General features: G+C 32.1%; 1 protein-coding gene across 2 annotated transcripts in view; it reads right to left on the reverse strand.

Annotated features, from left to right (window-relative positions):
- LOC134687217 (cubilin-like) overlaps positions 1-11,300 on the reverse strand; it is a 36,421-nt gene extending 25,121 nt beyond the window's left edge. Inside the window, exons 1-2 of one of the 2 annotated variants that reach the window (XM_063547342.1) lie at positions 11,195-11,300; positions 842-952 (exon numbers count right to left, since the gene is read on the reverse strand). The gene's annotated coding sequence lies outside the window, so the exon portion shown is untranslated. Of the gene's footprint in view, positions 1-841; positions 1,104-11,194 lie in introns of those variants that run through there. The other variant, XM_063547341.1, reaches the window with a different exon arrangement.
- Positions 11,301-21,561: the final 10,261 nt, after the last annotated feature.

Consider the following 21,561-nt stretch of genomic DNA (forward strand, 5'->3'; position numbering starts at 1 on the left):
TTTATCAAAATGAAAATCAACTACGTTGAAATTCATTTCAATAAATGTTTAGCTTATATAATATATATAATTTATTTGATTCAAAAAGTTAAAGGGAAATAAATGAAGAGGATTTAAATCAAAATCAAATGTATCAGCTATATCAGGAATATCAATTTAATCTATATCTAAAAACTTTACAAATTTCAAAATAACGAAGAGGCGGTATAGAAAGATCCAACCATAAATAGTAAAGGACAGTCTCAAAACATCACCTTCTTTCTTTTGGGGTATCCCCCCCTTTTTCTGTATCATTTGGTGTTTATCGTAACTAAATTACTTCGTTGTAGTTATAAGGCATTGCCGATATAAATATTAACAATGATTTCGAGCTTGGTAGAAGAAGAATAAAAGAGGGACGAAAGATACCAAAGGGACAGTCAAACTCGTAAATCTAAAACAAACTGACAACGCCATGGCTAAAAATGAAAAAGACAAACAGAAAAACAATAGTACACATGACACAACATAGAAAACTAAAGAATAAACAACACGAACCCCATAAATGAACATAAAATGCAAGCCTCCCCATATTGCTAGATTCTAAAATGGTAGGTATTTTTTGGTAATAAAGCCTTCAATTTCAAATGTCATCACAGTGTGTGAAAAAAAAAACCAACAAAAACACCGAATAAAATACGGTCTCTGAAAATACTTTAAAAGTTAAAACCACAATTTTATTGTCGTTGTAATCCTATATGCAAAACAAATGTTATCTCTAAAAAAAATAAAACTCAATTATACAAACCTTGCAAATTCAAAATATCAAACCTAAATCTTAAGTCAATAATTTGAAACTAACCTTTCAATTTCTGTAAAATCTTCACATTTATCTTATTCCGCACTAATTGTATCCCTTAGCAACCATTTTCTCCGAGACATTACAGTCGTTTCATGGCTTCTGATATTGAAACTGTAATAAGCACAATGTACAAATTTAACACAACATAATGGACAAGAGTCGATGTCATCAGCAATGATATTTTACTTGATATTTTCTTGTTCGCCTCATTCTAAGGTTACAAATTTGATTTTATTTCATTTCCACCAATTACTGAACAACTGTTCCCCCTAAAGAAATAGCGTGTATTGATCATTGACACAACTCAGTTTCTTAATGGATAGTCTAATAATAGTTGTTCAAGTAGAAATCGGCTTCCACAGAGAGTTAATTATAAATTTGATTAAAGCTCGGCGCATTTTTTCCTTCCAAAATATAATATTGATTAGAATACGTCCAAAGACAGGGACGAGAAAAGTGAACGTCATTAATTTTTCAAATTAGCTCTCCAAATCTTCTTAGATATTCCGTTGTCTGACAAAAATGTGTAAAACAGTAATTGAGAATTAACGATACAGACATAATTCATTACACTGTAAATTGTTCTTAAGGAAGTAGATGATAATATATAACACCGTATTGTGACACTTTCTTAAACATCACTGATTCAAAACCAGTGATTTGCGTTAACGTAATATACCAAATATACGAAATTTTCTAAAATTATTTTGAATTCATAATCAGCGATTTAAAAAAAGGCATTGATGCTGAAAAGAATTACCAAAAAAAAAAGGGTTTCGTTGCAGATATGTTTGTGTGCCATTATTCACAATACACACATTTATTGTACACACATTATTTTAAATTTAAATTAATATAAAAAAAAAAGATGTGGCATGTTTGCCAATCAGAAAACTCTCCACAAGGGACGAAATGAAACAGAAATAATAGCTATAGGTCACCGTACAGCCTTTAACAATGAGCAAAGCCCATACTGCATAGTCAGCTATAAAAGGCCCGAAATGAAAAATATAAACAATTCAAAAGAGGAGACACACGGCCTAATATATGTAAAGCTATTTTGAATCATTATCATCGATTTGAAAAAGCCTAGATGCTGAAGACTTATTCATATGTACCACCATGATATGGTTAAAGATATGGTTGTGTCCTCATACAAAATATACACATTCAAACACACACACACACTCAAACACACACACATTCACATCGAGTTAAATAGAAAAAATCTGTCGTTGACCGCAATCTTAAATATATATATCAACCGCAATTCTAACCCATTTCTAATCTGCAAGAAACAAATCAATTCAAATTACCAGAAAGAAACCGTTTGAAGTCAATACTGGCATTAGTTACATAGTTTTTGACAGCGGAGTGATCTTTTCCAATTTAGATATTCCGCCACACAATATGTCTGCGTTATCACAAACCATATTTATCATTCTACTAAAAGCATTTTTGATAGACAGCATTTCTACAAATGAATATAAACAGCAATAATCGTTGAATTCCTTCACAATTCAGAACTTCATATTCATGAAATCATCTCAGACTATTATAGAAAGTGGAAATATTTGTCATTTTATTTCGATTGTAGTACATTAATTGTAGCAAAGTGTATATTTAGTAAAACGGCTATAAGATATGGCTTCATTCTAAAGATAACAACTATCAGTGGGAAAATCTCGAGCTAACGAATATACCGATATTCTTTGAAAAAAAATGCAAAATCTGACCAGATAACTATTTACTTGAACATTCAAACATTGGTAAACGACCTCAAAGACAAGCAAAATTGTGATAAACACACATCTCATCAGCGATACCAGGGTTATAATGTGTAAACGACATACGCGTTTTTCTTTTACAATAGTTATCAAAAGTACCAGGATTATAATTTAGTACGACAAAAGACTCTACGACTACACGATAAAAAAATCAACTTGTAAAAGATTTGAGACTCGGCAATCGTAAAGGTTCTCGATTTTAAACAATTACAACAAAAGACAATGTGTCATGATCTAGTGTGGAACCTAGACAATATGCACGGTGGGTATGGTTGTCCTGCGAGAGAACGTACTGTGCTGGTGATTTGGTCCTGACGGGTGCTGGTGGGTCCTGCTTCTGTGCTGGTGGGTTTGTTTACATTGTATCAGAACGGCAATAAAACGACTGTTTTGTTGCTTATTTTTTCTCTGATGTGTCATAAGTACCATGCAAGGTATATTACAACAATATTATATTGCAAAAGTCGTGCAAGTTCGTTAAACGGAATTGTCCTGACGCTGTGCTGGTGATATGAAAAACGGTCCTGGTTCTGTGCTTTTATATTTTAGTTAAAACTGGCATATATTCAAGATCATTGGTGCTGTACTGTTATTGACTAATTAGCTGTTGTCGGCTTTCGTGAAATTGACATTGTTGTGAATCTGTTTACTGTTATTATGAGAGAAAAAATACCCCTATTTTTTCTATTTTTTTTTTAAATTAACTGTAATCTTATTTATTGGCATGTTAATGGAAGGAACCCTTCTTGCCCCCATTTAAGATAAGAAAATATGTTTACGATTTTCGGGATTACGATCATTTTGCAAGATCACCAAAATACGTTGTAGTTTTACAATACTTATATAAAGTAGATGATGTGTGTTTGTTGTCAATGGACAAATTTCCATAAGAAACCAAAGGAAGTATGTGTTAACAACCATACGTCATCGTACGACCTTTAACAATAACCCATAAAATAAAAATGTAAAAGGTTTAACATAAAAATGGAGAGCAAAAATATAGAACAAAGGACTTTCTGAGCGTTTGAATCATGTCTTTAGCAGCTTAAAACACATTTGTTTGTCAACAATTGAGTGCTGACTATAAGAATGACAATAGTATTGCGGGTTTGTTTGTTTGGTGTTTTTTTTTTGGGGGGGGGTGGGGGTGGGGAGGGATGGAGATAAGTTAGAGCGAGGTTACAGTGCAAGCTTGGAATAGTTTCCCGTAAGATTTAAAAGTTGTATTGTTAAAGAAAAATGTATCTTATAGCTGTTAAGAATCACTTGCTGTTAGATTTTTCCAACATATTTTTTTTTGTCTAAACGGTTTGTTTTAGATTTACGAGTTTGACTGTCCCTTTGGTATCTTTGGTCCCTCTTTTATCAGGTATATTTTTTTTCGAAAGTTCGATAGAACACTAAAAAAAATCACTATTTTATGAAAGGGCAGGCTAGAATGTGTCAGAGAATGAAGACGAGATAACCTAGAGAACACTAACAAAATTACGATTTCTTAGTTTTTTCATTTAAAAATAAATATTCTTGATATAGAATGACGGGGAGGAAGTGAACGATGTGTCCTCCTTTTCTATATTAAAATATTTTTCATGAATAAAGATAAAATGTGCCTTGATTATAATTGAAAATGAGTAAATGGAAAAAATACCCAACTAAAATACACTTTTATTTTAATATTGGAAATATCACTAAGCTTTTAAGTTTTGTGTGTCAAACACACCATCTCTGTAGTAATGACTCCTTACTAAGATATTTCACTTCATTCATTTTTTTTTCTGCATTTTTTTATATTGTGAATTCATAAATTTAATATATTATAATGTAGCCTTAATTTATATTTAAAAAAACTGAATCTAAAGCCAGATATATCAAACATTTTTGTTTCCATCTATCCGTTTTCAGGACTTTAACAATCAACAATAACACGCCTAGAAAATGCGTACTCGGCTGTCTGTAATCGACAATTTTTAGACACCACAGGCTCCTAAAAAAACAAGCCGCAAAGATGCAAATTAAGTAGATATAGGAAGATGTGGTGTGAGTGCCAATGAGACAACTCTCCATCCAAAAATTAATTTAAAAATTAAACCATTATAGGTTAAAGTACGGCCTTCAACACGGAGCCTTGGCTCACACCGAACAACAAGCTATAAAGGGCCCCAAAATTACTAGTGTAAAACCATTCAAACGGGAAAACCAACGGTCTAATCTATATAAACAAAACGAGAAACGAGAAACACGTATATATTACATAAACAAACGACAACTACTGTACATCAGATTCCTGACTTAGGACAGGTGCAAACATTTGCAGCGGGATTAAACGTTTTAATGGGCCCAAACCTTCTCCCTTTTTCTGAAACAATAGCATAACATCACAACATATAAAAACATACGATAAAATATCAATTAGCAGACTTAACTCAATCAAAAAACGTATGATTACACAAAGAACGAATAAATTTGATCTGCGATATCTGAATACAAATGCACAGTTAATTAAATATTAGAGACAAACAGTCATGACCAAAAGGCTATCAAACAAATTCAAACACACTGAGAAATATTTAACCAATCAATGTTCACTTTAGAAAAAAACCGTTTTTTTATAATCTTGAAGTTTATACAAATGTTGTAAGAATAAGTGAAAAATTGAAGATATTACAAATAATCAAAGCTGGTATACAGCCAAGATCCATATAAATAAAAAATGACAAAAAAGCATTATAAACAGTATCAACAGGTCGAATTAACAAGAAAATACGATTTGAGAGTACTCGCAGTTACTGACAGCTAGTTAAAAGCCAAAACCAATTAATAGTAAAAAATCATGCATCAGAGACTAAAATCGACTAAAACACATCACAGGGATTTAGTATTTTAACGTCATTAATATTCAAAGAAGACATGACTTGTGCAATGCCAAAAATAAATGTATCGACAGGTAGTAGTATAGTGAAGAGCGACTTCTATAGAAATAAAAGTTAACGTGGCTGTGTCCCCTATACATCTCGCCTCAAAAGGTAATGAAATTTAGTTATGTTTTAATTTGCTAATGACAAAATCAATATTAGTGCCAATGTGAACTATATTCAGAGATCTAATTACAATATTGGTACGATAACCCTTACTTATAAGTTTGTTTAAAGGTTCGATGAGTTTACAAGGATCACATAGTGATTTCCTCGCTTTAAGTACAATATTACCATAAAATTTAGGATGAGAAATACCATCTTTAATAAGCTTTCTACAGGTATAGCCAAATTTACTAATCAAATCTTTGTATCTATGAAAGAATTTAGTAAAAGTTTTAAGTAATTTATGGTATCGAAATCCCTGACACAACAATTTACCAGTGATGCATTGATTACGTTCGTTAAAATCTATGACATCAGAACACACACGGGCAAACCGAACGAGTTGCGATATATAAACACCGTATATCAATATTTTATCTTTTCGTGTACGGTTTATGACCCCTCCTGTGGCCTGTCAATTCCGAAATGTGCAAACTGCAATAGTATCAAAACAGCACAGACAATGAATAACAGAGATATAATTTTGTACATATATCAAGGGGAAAGCATTATTATTTATAGTTCATTATTGTATTTAGTAGAAAAAGAGAATTTAGTGAAAATAAAATCACTATTTTTGTGAGAATTCACAGACCTTTGTACAGAGATTTTTGTTATGTTTAGCATGGGATCAACACAGTGGTTCATTACCGAGTAAAAAAAATCAAAATGTCTATCTACCTTGCACATTTTAGAAAATTCAGATCAGATAACGAAACTGGTCCAGCAACATTTATAAGCAATTTAAGATTGTGACCCTCACAGTTTCCATTCACCACAAATATTCTCGTTACAACGAATCATTTTAAATACAAAAATACGTGTTGCAGCCTTTTTTTTTATCTATTAATATATGTATACGGATAAAGTTATGAAAGGCAGCAGGGTCATCAGGGTGAGGAGTCCATGTCATCTGAAATAAATGCTAAGCATAGATCTAGAAAGCGACAGATAATCATGACATTAATAAAAGTCTCTTCTTTTCGACTTTTTTCGAACAAATCGACACATAAAATGAATTATATTATTAGTATTGTGGAATTTTTAACTTATTTTAGATACTATATATTGTTATCTGATATTGGACGAAAGATGTTGCCCTATTATGTTATTATGTAATACAAGTTCATATCATTTGAAAACACATGTTAAAAGCCAAATGGATGCACAAGAGCTAAAATAGGAGTTATAGATCCTGTTGGCAACAATTATCTGGCTAACTGTATTGATTTTGTAACATTTGTTTCAAATATGACCAACTTCTTATCCAAAATCACCAGCACCGTATCAGGACCCACCAGCACAATGACAGGACCCACCAGCACAGTATCAGGACATGAATAAATTGAGAAAATGCAAAATTTTAATAAATTGCAATGTTTTTTCACAAAATTGTTTTGTCGTGTGCATTGCGGTATAGAAAGCGGACTCAATGATCATTTTTGTTTTATTTTTTCAGTTCGAGATTTTCTGAAAATGAGCATTTTTGTGTTACGCTTACTGAAACAGTTTAGAGGGTCAATTTTTTAATGGTTTATATATGGACCCATCAGAAACGAAATTGAAAAATCTCAACTGTTTTCTTCCATTTTTCATGAGTGAAAACGTCAAAAATCATCATTTTCGTCTTTGTTTACATTTTTTCATTGATCACCAGCACCCGTCAGGACCGAATCACCAGCAAAGTACGTTCTCTCGCAGGACAACCATACCCACCGTGATATGGGGAGAAGAAAAATGTCATTGATCTGCCTTCAACAAAATATATCTTGGTAATTTAACATCGTTCTTTTTCCGCAATGATTAAACAAGCCATACAACACCACAGAGTAAAAACATCTTATATAAAGAAGTTATCAAACGAAGTCATATATGTGAGGTACAAAATCCGTGATGGCAAATCGCGAAATAAATTATTGTTTTTTAATTGTCTTTATTTGTTTTTTTCTTGAGTTTACATCAAATGTAAGTAATAATCTCTGTTTCCCTGCGATGTCTTTTTCATTTCAATGTTGAAAATACTTTTGAGTGACGTTATAGACGGAAACCATCAAAATGTTTCCGTCAGCCTTTAAGCTGCTTTGGCTTATTTGCCAACTATAAAATCAAATTGTATTCTTGTTTTCCTTTGACATTTAGTTAGAAGTTTCGTTTCTAAATGTCAATAAAGCAAAAAAAAAAAAAACTTTCTTTTTTTAATAATGTTGTTTTACGCAAGTTTCCAAAGGCGGAAGTCAGACATATTTCAAATAGATAAGATGAAATTAATTGTAATATACAAATCTATAGATAAAAATAGTTGATGACATTTCCTTGTAAATGAACGTATCTGATTGGTCTTTGAAAATGAATCATTCTGTAAAAAGTAAAACTTTGTAGACGAAAGCTAATCCAGAAATACGTTCATGTGCACCGGTATTTGTATCATGTGCTTATATACTTTTCTGCAGTGAAATATCCCAGCTTATCATGACAGAAAATTGGTTACCTTACTAAAGAGGGGCGAAAGATACCAGAGAGACATTCAAACGCATAGATTGAAAATAAACTAAAAACGCCATGGCTAAAAATGAAAAAATTATCAAGGTATATGAGCTGGTATACCCTGTGATAAAAATTGTAATTAAGGTGGTACCTAACACCTGAACTAAAAATAATTTGGCTCGTTTAATTTTCTTTAAATTTTGACAAAGTATTTACTTTGACCCTTTGACAAAAATATAAAAAAATCAAAAAAATTGAACCAACCGTTTAATCAGAAAAATTACACTGGTTACATAGCAGTTTGACAAACACTTATTTTGATCATTGAGAAGCTTTATGTTCCCTTGAGAACACAACGTCATTAAAACGTTCTTCTGATTTTACAGAGTTATCTCCCTGTAGTGTTAGGTACCACCTTAATGTTGAAACAGGGTGGTACTACAGAGTAATATAATTATTGTTTAGGCTTCACAGAGGATATTGACTCACGTTTCCGGACAACGCCTCATATCCCCTGCGCATGACGATACAGGGGATAACAAAACTGATAAAGAGAATATGAGCTATATGCCCTGTGAAAATCACAAATAAAATGAAAATTATCAAATTTTAGTTATAGCTGGCTGCACTTTGAACACCGTAAGCATCACCTTCTTTAGATCCTGCAAAATAAAGGCAACAGTAGTATACCGCTGTTTATACCGCTGTTCAAAACTCGTAAATCTATGGACAAAAAAACAAAATTGGGGTAACAAACTAAAACTGAGGGAAACGCATTGAATATAAGAGGAGAACAACGACACAACATTAAAATGTAACACACACAGAAACGGACTAAGCATTAGACAAAATCCGATGAGAATAACAAATATAACATCAAAACCAAATACATGAATTTGGGATAGAAAAGTACAGTGACACGTCTCATAGTAATGTGAATTCACACTCAAATATAAGAGAAAACAAACGACACAACGGAAAAAGCAAAAGCGTTAAAATAGGACTTACTAACAAACAGCTTCACCAACAGAACGAGTATGCAGACAATCAAAAAGAAAAGTATTTAACAGAATAAGTCTATCTGATAAATTAATTCGAATTAATAATAATAAGATATCCAGTCAATAAAAAAATTAAAAAAAAAAGTTAAAAAAATATTATAGAATTATAACTGAAACATGGAAAAACAAGTTTGCAAGCAGTTCGTGTGCAAACTATCTTAACTGCGATGGACAATCCTGGAACAAAAAAACGTGTTCGAACAGTTAAAAATTTAAGGAGATTGATTAAATACATGTATGTGCTGTTAAGAAAAGTATTGTAGTTCAATTAAACTAAACAAAGAAACTACAATGTAGGTGTAGGAAAAAGGTCCAACACACTAGCTTTTACATGTAATTTTAAACAATTACATACATGAAAGCATGAAAAATGCCTGGTAACAAGGAAGCTATTGAACCAAGAGTTCAAAACAGTGAAGTTGAAATCATCCATTCGTAAATTTTACGGACGCCATCACGAGTTAGTTGAACATTAAGGAATATTCGTTTTACAGATGGTATCGAATATGTTCCTAAAATCGTCACTACAATCCCGCGTTCCCTTTCCACGAATGTGACCTACTGAATCAGACTATTAACCTAGTGTGTACCAATATGAGCAACACGACGGGTTCCCCATGTGGAGTATGATCCGCTTACCCTTTCGGAACACCTGAGATCACCCCCAGTTTTGGGTTTGGTTCGTGCTGCTTAGTCTTTAGTTTTCTATGTTGCGTCTTGTGTACTATTGTTGTTCTGTTTTTCTATTTTCTTTTATAGCCATGGTGTTGTCAGTTTATTTTTCGATGATCTATGAGTTTGAATGCCACTCTGGTATCTTTCGCCCCTCTTTTGTTGTATCTTGATTGTCTTCATTACTTCACTGCTTTATACAGACGCGTTTTTATGGAATCATTTACTTAATAAACTAATGTCATTACAAAAATACCAAACTCTACGGAAGGAAAATAAAAATGGGAGGAGTCCATATAACCTGACATAACCAAACGATCGACTATATCAACCATGAAACAACTCAAACAACCATCTTGTTCCTGACTTAATTTATAAAGACATTTCACCAAGAAAATGGTTGGCTAAATCTAGTCATTCAGCTAGCTTAACTTCCATCTGGTGTGACAGTTGTTTTTAGTTCCGTTCTATTGACGAACTTTTGGTGCGCGGAGGAACCCAAACGTGACAATATTTGCGATCCAGCAACCAGACAAACATCACTAAAATAATAAGTATGGAACATGAGCAGTAATGTGGACACAAAACAGGTGGTAACATGCAAGAACGTGTAAGTTCGGAAAAGATGCACAAAAATAAAATCACAAAAATACTGAACTCCTAGGAAAATTCAAAACAGAATTTCCCTAATCGAGTGGCAAAATCAAAAGCTCAAACACATTACACGAATGGATAAAAACTGTCATATTCCTGACTTAGTGCAGGCATTGTTGATGTAAAAAACGTTGGATTAAACCTGGTGTTATGGCTAGCTTAACGTCTCACTTGTATGACAGTCGCATCAAATTCCATAATATTGACAACGATGTGTGAACAAAACAAACAGATATGATAGATAGAAATGTAAAAAAAAATAGGGGTTCAGCAGTCAACATTGTGTTTTAATTGTTATCACTATAAAACAAATACATATGTAACAAAGAAGCACTAAAATGCATATAGACCAAGCAGATAAGCAAAAATTATAGACGAAGAAGGTTGACTTAATAAAAACTATATTTTCCCTTGTTCCGATATATTATTCAAACAAACTAAACGTCTATCTAGGATCTGAATCTTTATAGATATTAATACAGTAATAGGTATTCAAACAATAGCAAAGTGTTAGAGTTGAGAATCTTAGCAAAGGTTTGCAAGAATGTTACGCCGATTCATTCATAAATGAAATAAATGATCTAGTACATATGCTTGATAAAAAAGAAATCTACTTACCAATCAAGCATGTATTGATAAAATGTACATCCATATAACATAAGCATATAAATTTATTACCGGATTTTAAGTAAATATCAATTTCAGGGCTAAATATCTGTCTCAGATACAAATGTGTTAACTATGCTTGCAGATAATACAATAATTGATTTTTTATTTTGAACACAGATGTCGCAAGTTAATAATGTAAACTAGATAAAAACGTACGATTTAATAAATATATATAGACCATTGACTTCTAACGCTGGAGTATGTGAAAATTAGTTTACAATGAGAACGTGACATAAATATTAAATGTTATGAGAATTACTGCAATTGTGAATTTATGAGTATATGCATTGCAAAATGTGAATTGCTGTAAGATAACAGTTTACATACAGCTAGGAGCAGTATATCTAATGGAAAATGAATATGATAGGCTTTTAAATTGATAAAATCTCGAATCAAGACTTCGGGAGATTTGTGGATTTTGGAAGCGTCTGACTGCAAATTCATCGAAATTGTTCAATTATATGATTTAAAACTTTCAACAAATAAAAGTTTAATCCTAAAGTAGATATATATACATTGTATACTGTCATATAGAATTACTCGTATAAGTGTATCGACATCAATATATATGTTTCTGCATACAGTGGCTTAAATGTTACCAATAGCAGTTTTTTTGGTTAAACTGACGATATATCAATTTAAGGTTTAACGATAATGTCAAGGAAAATATACTTGGCCATAAAATATATCGATAAATCTTATGGGGGTCGATATATCTGTCGCTGTTTCGACTTCCAGACTATATCAATCAACACGGTTCTCTGTCCTTAAAACAGTGTGCATCGTGCAATTTTTCAATGTTCTTTGTTATTTGCTACTAATACTAAAATTACACGATGACCGAATTCAAATTGATGCACTTTATGCATATTTTGAAACTTTGATTTGTACTGGCTTTCTGACATGTAACATTAAAAAATCTTATGAAAATCTATCTATCTGTTGCTGTTTCGACTTTCAGACTAAATTAATCAGCACGGTTCTCTGACATAAAGAAAGCATGCATCTTGCAATTTGGCATTGTTCTTTGTTTTACTTGCATCTAGAAACAAAATTACATATGACCAAATTCCAATTAATGCACTTTGTCAGTTTATTTTCGATTTATGAGTTTGACTGTCCCTCTGGTATCTTTTGTCCCTCTTTTATAAACAGTTTGAAATTTTGATTTTTATTGACTGGCGGTCCGAAATATAACATCGAATACTCCGAAAAATCAAAGGAAGAGACACGAAACCATACAAACACAAAAAAGAAACTAGACTCAAGCTAGTGGCCAATTTCTAGCCACAGTTGAGTTAAACGACCATTAAAGACCGCCTTGTTGTTTCTTTAGCTGGTTGATTCTAAATGTGATCTTTATTAGACGTTAGCTTGAGTTTGGTCAACCAAGACATAAATAAAGAGAGAGAAAAAAAAAAACCCACCACAAACAACAACTGTTACAATCCTGGTACCGTTGATAACTATTTACAAATAAAAACAGATACGGAAAATAACTTTAGTCAAGTGCATCATCAGAATAACATTATAATAAAGCAAACACATTTGACCTTGTTAACTGATTCCTCCTCCCCAATTGTGAGTAATTTTAAACATCTGGTATCAAACCCCACTTTTTCCTAACGAAAGAAACTAAGATCATTCAAAATCCATTTATTTAAACTTAGTTAGAACTAGAAATGATATACAAAGCACACAACTATAAATATTTGGTTTTTTTTCAAACTCACAGTTCTAATTTGTTGAATAACCCATACAATTTATCATCCTTTGAATAGAAGTTAAGAGTTAATTAAAACCTCTATCTCAAGTAGGAGTGCTCCAATAATAGAGGATGCGATCTGTATAGAACAGAATAGAACAAAACCAAAGTAAAGTCATCTTAGTTGAAACCGACTTGCAACTCACCTGTTGATTCCATCATAGTCTGCCTACCCTTCCAAAAGACCTGATATCATCCCCATTTTTTTTTATGGGAAATGTGTTGCTAAGTCGTAGGTGTTTTATGACTATTATTTGTCTGTTTGTCGTTTTCTTTTTTAGCCATGGCGTTGTCAATTTATGTTCGGTCTATGAGTTTGAAAGTCTCTCTAGTATCTTTCGCTCCTTTTTAAGCGACTTGCAGTCTACAAGGCAATCAATAGCTGTGGCAGAGTGACTGTTGATATCATCGGTAACCTGAGGTCTACAAGCTATGTGATAAACACTGGATAATTACCATCGATAGATTGTGGTCCGCTACCAATGCCGTCAACAAAGTAAGAGTAGCACTACACAGTTTGCAATAGCATGAATCGTTCTATATAATAGTGTTCTTATCCCGGGCACAATACAATGCCGTATTTAGCAAAACCTTTTCAACTTTTGATCTTCAGTGCTGTACAACTTTGTACTTTTTTCACTTTCGATCTTGTATATCTGGGCGTTATGTATTCGGGTTTAGTTTTCTGTAATTAGTTTTTACTTCAGTTTCATTATGTATATCTCTTTCATATTCATTTGTTAAAATTTACTGTTTGCAATAGAGTGAATTGTTGTATATAATATGAATGTTCTTATCCTGGGCTTACAAACAATGCCGTATTTGGCAAAACCTTTTCAACTTTTTATCTTCAGTGCTGTACAATTTTGTATTTTTTTCGTCACTGGTGAGTCTCGTGTGGACTAGACGCGTTTTTGGCGTATTGAATTTTAAACCTGATGCTTTTTGTTATCTATTAATCATGCTTTTCTTTGTCTAATATGTTCTGCTTTTTATTTGTATTGTAGTCCTGTAATTTTTTGTTTTCATTTCAATGTTATATTTAACTGTGCCATTAAAGTGCGAGGTTTGGCATGCCTTAAAACCAGGTTCAACCCACCACTTTTATTCCCCTTTAAAAGTGTCCTGTACCAAGTCAGGAAGATGGCCATTGTTATAATATTGTTCGTTTCTGTTTTCTCTTATTTTTGAAATAAGACGTGGCACGGTACTTGTCTATCCCATATTCATGTATTTGGTTTTGATGTTATATTTGTTATTCTCGTGGTGTATTGTCTGTTGCTTGGTCCGTTTCTGTGTGCTGTTGCGTTTCGGTGTTGTGTCGTTGTTCTCCTCTTATATTTAATGCGTTTCCCTCAGTTTTGGTTTGTTGCCCCGATTTTGTTTTTTGTCCATGGATTTATGAGTTTTGAACAGCGGTATACTACTGTTGCCTTTATTTAGAAAATCAAATTAAAAAATGAGCCACACAGTGTTTTATCATCTCCTATTCCTGGATTTCTAATACACTGTTTCATAAATGTTCCTAAGGATCTAATAAAACATGGGTGTCTGTCGCCTCATTTTTTGTAAAATCTAATCACAAAGGTCGTGCGACAAAAAGATGGAAAAAACATTACAATAATTGCCGTACCAATGTATGGCATGGACATACAAATAAGGACTGTCATAAGGAAAACAGCTTATATTACATACATGATATGATCTTGATCTTCATGTAAACCCAATACCAAGGCTATTTTAATACTCAGCTATCCAAAAAAGAATTTCATTGCACACTAGCTCTTATATTTGAAAAATCCACGAAACTACACACCTAACTGTGGAGCGCTACCATAGGTATGACATTTGCATTGTTCCAGTCAGATGGTTCCGGTATTTATCTGTTTTGAATGATATAGTAATTATAAAAGTGAGGATGTCTGTAAAAATTTCAATGTTTTGTTTTAGTACTCTGTAATGGTGTCAGGACCAGAAGCTAGGGTTTATTAGGGGATTGTTGATATTCTTAAAACCATGATTTTATAGGCGAAAAGGTTTTACTCAAGGTATTGTTCGCAAAATAAGTTACATATTACATATTTAGAAATATTTGAGTATATATCTTATAATGATAAAGGTATCCGATTTCTTCAATTATATTCATCACTATTTTCCACATAAGGAAAAGTTTTAAAAACCTATACTGAGTCAGCTATAAGGAAGTTGTTTCCCATTCGTTTGATGTGTTTGTGCTTTTCATTTTGATATTTGATAAATGACTTTCTGTTTTGAAATTTTCTTATTCATAAAATGGAGAATGGAAATGGGGAATGTATCAAAGAGACAACAACCCGACCATAGAAAAAACAACAGCAGAGGGTCACCAACAGGTCTTCAATGTAACGAGAAATTCCCGCACCCGGAGGCGTTCTTCAGCTGGCCCCTAAACAAATAGATACTAGTTCAGTGATAATGAACACCATACTAATTTCCAAATTGTACAGTATTTTTGTTAATTTACTTTTTTTGGTCTTATTTGCATTCAGTTATCATTTTTGAAAATGAAATTAACAAATAAACGGAACTAAGAAAGTCCTTATACCAGGAATATATAACCTTAGCCGTATTTAGCACAGCTTTTTGAAATTTTAGGTCCTCAATGCTCTGCAAGTTTGTACTTGTTTGGCTTTATAACTATTTTGATATAAGCGTCACTGATGAGTCTTATGCAGACAAAACGCGCGTCTGGCGTATTAAATTATAATCCTGGTACCTTTGATAACTATTTACACCACTGGGTAGATACCACTGCTGATGGACGTTTCGTCCCCGATGATATCACCAGCCCAGTAGTCAGCACTTCGGTGTTGACATGAATATCAATTATATGGTAATTTCTATAAATTTTCTGTTACAAAACTTTAAATTTTTCGAAAAACAAAGGATTTCCTTATCCAAGGAAGACATAACCTTAGACGTATTTGGCACAACTTTTTGAAATTTTGGGTCCTCAATGCTTTTCAACTTTGTACTTGTCTAGCTTTATAACTATTTTGATGTGAGCGTCACTGTTGAGTCTTATGTAGACGAAACGCGCGTCTTGCGTATTAATTATTAACTATATAGATTATTTATGATTTTTGAGTTTTCATTTCTACTATTTATATGAACCTTTTGAAGCGATGAAATGATTAGTTTTCTTTTCCTTTCTATCCTTTCATTTTTTATGGCCTTTAATTAGTATAAAAAAACATATTTACTTCAAAACAAACATAAAATTGATTTAAGTTTTGTTTTGGAAAAATCTACCATTTACTCCATTAGGAAATACTAAGTCAGGAATATGACAGTTGTTTCCCATTTATGATGTGTTTGAGCTTTTGATTAGTCATTTGATTGAAGACTTTTCGGTTTAAATTTTCATTGAAGGTCGGTAATTTGTTATTTTTACTTTTTGTAACTTTTATAAACAAAAAGATACCATTTAAATATTCTTATTGTACTAATCTGCATTTAAATAAAATATCTTGTTTGTTGTTCCACAGTCAGAAAAATATCCATTTCCATTCTCAATTTTATGTATTATAGAACAAATACCGAAGTCTACGGTAGATTTAAAAAGGTGGAAGTCCCTTAATTTTTTTTTTTTAACTCACAACATCAAATGTACATTTCCATTCTCAATTTTATGTATTATAGAAAAAATACAAAAGTCTAAAGGTAGATTTGAGAAGGTGAAAGTCCCTTATTTTGTTTTAACTCACAACATCAAATGAACATTTCCATTCTCAAATTTATGTATTATAGAAACAATACAAAAGTCTAAAGGTAGATTTGAGAAGGTGAAAGTCCCTTATTTTGTTTTAACTCACAACATCAAATGAACATTTCCATTCTCAATTTTATGTATTATAGAAAAAATACAAAAGTCTAAAGGTAGATTTAAGAAGGTGAAAGTCCCTTATTTTGTTTTAACTCACGACATCAAATGTACATTTCCATTCTCAATTTTATGTAATATAGAAAAAATACCGAAGTCTAAAGGTAGATTTAAAGAGGTGGAAGACCCTTAATTTTTTTTTAACTCACAACATCAAACGTTATAAAACCAAAAAAACTGTCGTATATCTGACTTGGGCCAGGTATTGTCCGAAGAAATGTTTTAGTAAACCCTGGTTGTAAACCTTAACCTCCTACTTGTATGGCAGCTGTTAATATTTCTGTTATATCAACAAGCTGAACAGACATATACAATATATATAATAGGATAATGCGACAATAATTGGGATCCAAAAGCCAAACTACATGTAAACATACACCACCAAAATACAATACAACTGATAAAAAAAAAATCAAACAAACATGAGAAATAAATCTTACAAAAGACAAACACAACATTGCTGTTGATAGTAAATTGACAAAGACGCCGTTACAAACGTTTTTGTCGGTGATTATACCTACCGTATACACATTACGAAGAATATAGATATAAAAGTAAACAAGATAAAAACAACATGGTAAAAGCGTCTTGCATCCGATTAGCACACTAGGACCAACCTGCACCAGGAACACCGAAAAAAATCTATAAGCGGGATTTTATGATTACCATGACACGGCAAAAGTCATACGAACGAAAGAAAAAAAATAGCCTGAAGACAGATGGAGGAAAAATATAAAGTAAATAAAACGGCGCACAACATAACCGCAATTAAGACCATCTTTTATTATTTGTGTAACAGACACAGAATGTACATCTCTGATATGAGGCTTGCAACAGAAGAGAAGAATTAAGATGTTGGATTAAAGCGACAATCCTAAGCATAATGATGTTTTACGCTGAACGAGAGACAACTCTGTAATGCAAAAACGCATAAGGATATCAGACTTATAATTTGGTATGAGCAACACATGTTTTTGTCCGTCTACGAATTAGAATTTTCGTCACCTATTTCTATTTCAAAATATTATGATAACTCTAAAATAAACTAACAGGAGGTTTAGGAGCAAAAGCCATTAAAACTGACAAAATAAATGCTTAATCAGATTTATAACTGATTGCACATGTATAATTATCCAAAAATTAATTTCATAATGTTATACCGCTTACAATTTAACGAAATAGAAAAATCCAAACGCAGCATATAAACATCTGCAATGATAACTAATTGGTCTTATTTTTACGCATCCGATGTGCATTTCGACAAATAAATAGATGACAATCAAGGAAATATTCATTAGAATTCGTTGAAAATGCCTTTAGAAAAGAACACAAACCGTGAAAAACAACTTACAGAAAGAATCAAAGCTGTGAACGAAGGAGATCAAAATTTTCATTAATGTAATTACCAATGTCTTTAAACGAAAGAATGCACCCATCGCGCGGTATCGGAGTCCTACAAAAACTAACAGGAATACATGTTAAAACTTGAAAAATGACCTTCTGGAGCATACATTTACAAAACGGGGAAGCAGACAAAAAATATTTATGCTATTAGACATGTCGGTGCACTCAAAAATTGTTTGTCGCTGAGGGAAAACACAGCTTCTTATTTCATAAATATATTGTCCTGATGATTTTCTTTTATTTATCCGTTGTTCTTTTCATTGTGTTTTGTTTTTAAATCAAAATTTACAATTTACAAGATTCGTAAATTGTAATTCCATTCAATTAGTTTCCTCTTTATATCACATTGCAAAGATTTCTTTCAGGAGCTTCTTAATGAGAATAAAAGCTAACATTATCATTAAATTCACGCTATATGATATGATCGAAACTCAATAAATAAGTTTGGTGACGTTGTTCAAGACATTTATTCCGATCGAACTTGGAATAAAAAGTAAAATAAAAAAAATAAAAAAACGCCGAGGGAAATTCAAAACGGAGAGTCCTTTATTAAATGTTTAAATCAAGAGCTTGAACACATATCAAACGAAAGGATAACAACTGTCATATTCCTGACTTGGTACAAGTATTTTCTTATAAAGAAAATGGTAGATTAAATTCTGGTTTTACAGATAGCTACCTCTATCATGCATGCCATTAAGAATGTCCCTCTTGTATAATGTAGAGCAAATATCAGGCAAATAGACAAAGCTTATAAGCAAAAATGAAAGATTAGAATGCAAAGTGTTTATCCCAAATTGGAAAACCAACTGGTGATATTTTCGATTGGATAATTTCAACTTTACCAATTACTCCTTTGGAGATTGACAATGAGGGTTAGCTGAGAACAAAAAAAAAGAGAACTTTTGTTTTTTCCAATTCTGAAATTTCCATTTATATGTATCAACATTATTACAGCATCTGCATACGTAGTATATACCTCCCAGTTGATATCATTTACAAAAACTTACATTTTATCACCTTGGTTTCCGTGATATTTGGTTGCTGCTTACAAGAGATCTTTTAAACTAAGACTTTAATTTGGATAAGGAGAAATCAATCCATTGAAAATATCACGAAGTGGTTATTAATTTATACCGTATCAATTTAACAAAATGACGATGTCCAAATTGTCGTAACTAAAATTTCAATCCAAAACATGATTTTGTAAGAATTGATATGAAAAAGATACAAAAATTAATTAGATTGGTGGGAAAAGAAATCGAATTGGAGACAAAAGAAATAAAAAAATCTATTAAAACTATCGCTTTTTCTCTTATAATCGTTTGTGACAATTTAATGATTTGGTGCCAGATGTTAACCGTGGTATTGTTTCATATCTAATCACCATAAATGTAAACGAAGTTTTTAATATCTTACTCGGCCAATGCAATTCATCCCCTTGACAATGCCATTACCAAAAACGAAAAAAAACGTCAAAAAATAAAACAAAAATATTATACTAAACAACGTAGAACACTAAACATATGCTATAGGCTGAGCATCATGAGCACCAAAAAAATACGATTGATTTTAGGTGGTCCTGCTGAAACCCATCGACGCAGACCGATGATGCTAATGAACCTGATAACAGCAATCCGCACAACCAATTAAGGAATGACTGTAATATTTTTTCTGACTATGAAGAAATAACATAAAAAATGTGGTGCACACTAAATAACGCGTGTTATTTTAAAGTGAGCAACACATTGTTTATGTTGTATCGAATTGACATTAATATTTATAAATGTTGATGTAAATGTCCTTGGTTTTATAAGTCTTTGTTTACTCCTTGGTTTTGATTGTAATTGTCTTGTAATGTATGAATGTATCCAATATATCACATATGTTAAATTTTCAAAGGGCAATAACTCCCATAAGATGTCATCCGATCACATCAGATAAATTAAACCAAATCATTCTTAAGAGTAGACGAACAATATGTTGAAAACAGTTTTTTAAAATCTTTGAGTTTTTTCAGAGTTAAAAAGATAACAAAAGAAATGGGACGCAGGAAGATAACTTCTATAAGAATAAATGTTTGGTAACACAGAGTGATTTTGAAATTCCCATTACTGTACGACATCATTGGCCAAAACATCCATCCGATATGTTGTAAAAGAACATTACAGACGGCAGAAGAACAAAATAATCAGAAGAACAAAACAAACGGTCTTTCAACAAAAAGCAGAAAGACCTAACTAATCAAGTAGAATTTTCATTTACTATCGCTGGGTCAATACTACTGCTGGTGTACCGTTAGATACTGTAAACCAACTTCTTTTCGCGGATACTTTATTTCGCGTTTTACGATTTCTAGTCCACTTCGCGGCTACTAAATTTCGCGATTTTCTTATCATCTTGTTGCAGTTTGATAAGTAAGGTCAAAGTTAAACATATTCGCGACGATTTATATTTGCGTTATTTTTCTACTCGCGAATGTCGCGAAAATAAGTTGGTTTACAGTATTGAGGATATCATCAGCTCAGTAGTTAATGATTCTACATCATTTGGTTGCTGATGGAGAGTTATTTCAAATACAAACTGTTAATCCTGGTATCTATGATGAGTTTATTTACAATCACTGGATCGATGCCACTGTTGATATTTTTTTTATAGTTTTTATTCCCCGAGGGTACCCTAAATTGAGTACTTAGCAGTTCTGTGTTTACATGAATTATCATTAATATGGTCATAATTTTAAATTAACTGTTTACAAAAATTAAAAATACTAAGGTTTTTCTAAATCAGGAATAGACAACCTTTGCTGTATTTGGCAAAACGTTTAGGAATTTTCGGTCCTCAATGCTCTTCAAATTCGTGCTTGATTTGGCCTTTTTAACGTTTTTCGATTCGTATATCACTGATGAGCCTTTTATAGTCGAAACGAGCGTCTGGCACAAATACAAAATTTCAATTCTGGTATCTATGACGAGTTTATTCACAGACAATCATTACACATCTTTTTCTCGTATAATCAACGTTCAAATGTTTTTGATTAATTTGGCTATTCTATTTAGGTTCTTTTTGGTCGAATGGTTAATCATATGTCTACATATTAAAAGACCATAGGCTTTAAAATATTTGAGTTCATAATGTTATCCAGAAATTCGAATTTGTTGTATATCATTATCTTCATTTATGTTTGTGAACAGCAGCCTTAGTGGCATATGATCCACATGATGT

Source organism: Mytilus trossulus, chromosome 10 (assembly GCF_036588685.1).
Source record: "Mytilus trossulus isolate FHL-02 chromosome 10, PNRI_Mtr1.1.1.hap1, whole genome shotgun sequence".
Lineage (NCBI taxonomy): Eukaryota > Metazoa > Mollusca > Bivalvia > Mytilida > Mytilidae > Mytilus > Mytilus trossulus.